The following is a 1,288-nucleotide window of genomic DNA, read 5'->3' on the forward strand; positions in this document are numbered from 1 at the left end:
ACGATTTTACAACGCTTAACCCTAAACACCGAGAATGAAATCCCTAAACCCCAAAGTCACATATCATCTAACATCATATCTCTTCTCTACTACTTTGTGCTCTTTCTCCAACTTAAACTCTAAAACCGTAAAACTCCAAATAATATTTTTAAAATTAACACAAATACATATTATTTAAAACAACATTTGTTACACATACATTAGGATGGTATTACATCACTCTAAATCGTTTTCGTTCTCATCAATATTACATCACTCTAAATCGTTTTCGTTCTCATCACTATCATTACAATCATCATCGTCGCTTCTCTCAAACTCGTCTTCACGTGCTTCATCTGTCGCATCTTCGGGAATATCTTCATATTGAAAGTTTTGCGGGTCGATCAAAAGGATTTCATCAGTTGGTTGTTCTGGTACCTCAACTTCATTGATAGCGTCTTCTTCTTGCAAGGGCGGTTCTTCTCCAGCGACAATGCGTCCACGAGGTGTAATTTTGATAGCAGCTAACCAGTTTATCCCGGAAGTTTGAAGCCGAGGATAAGGAAGGAAGCTTACTTGCTCGGCTTGTGAAGCTAAAATGAAAGGCTCAAATTTGTTGTATCTTCTCCCAAAATTGACATCCACAACACCAAATTTGTTATACCGAATCCCTCGGTTCACAACAGGATCGAACCATTCACATTTGAAGAGGACGCATTTTAGCTTCAATAACCCCGGAAATTCCACTTCAATAATCTCCTGCAAGATCCCGTAAAAGTCCGTTTCACCTTTCACACATATTCCGTAGTTACTCGTTGCCCGATGTCTCCCATACTCGTATGTGTGAAAGGTAAATCCTCGTGTGAAATACATAGCTGATGTGGTGACCTTTGCAACTGGACCTTGAACCAATTCGTGAAACCATACGGGATAATAAGGATCGTCATAATCAACCTGCAAAAAACAGTTATTCTTAATTAATATTGAAGTATCAAAACACTTACTTAATTAATCAATGTATGAGATATATTACGTACCTGTGATTTTAACCACTTGACAAAGTGCTTATCTTTACGTGTGTCCACATCAGTTGCAGATATTCCTGGTATTGCTTCTTCAACTTGAGATACAAACATGCTGCAAATTAAACAAATAATCAAGTCATACATAATTAACTGCAATTCATATAATTAACATTCACAAAAATATTTACCTTTCAAAGTAACGGGTCACTGCATCCTCGCAGTTGAGCAGAATATAAGTGTGGGCACTATGTTTATCCTCTTCACATGACCACCATACTTCTTTC

The sequence above is a fragment of the Brassica oleracea genome, chromosome C3 (genome assembly GCF_000695525.1).
Source record: "Brassica oleracea var. oleracea cultivar TO1000 chromosome C3, BOL, whole genome shotgun sequence".
Taxonomy (NCBI): Eukaryota; Viridiplantae; Streptophyta; class Magnoliopsida; order Brassicales; family Brassicaceae; genus Brassica; species Brassica oleracea.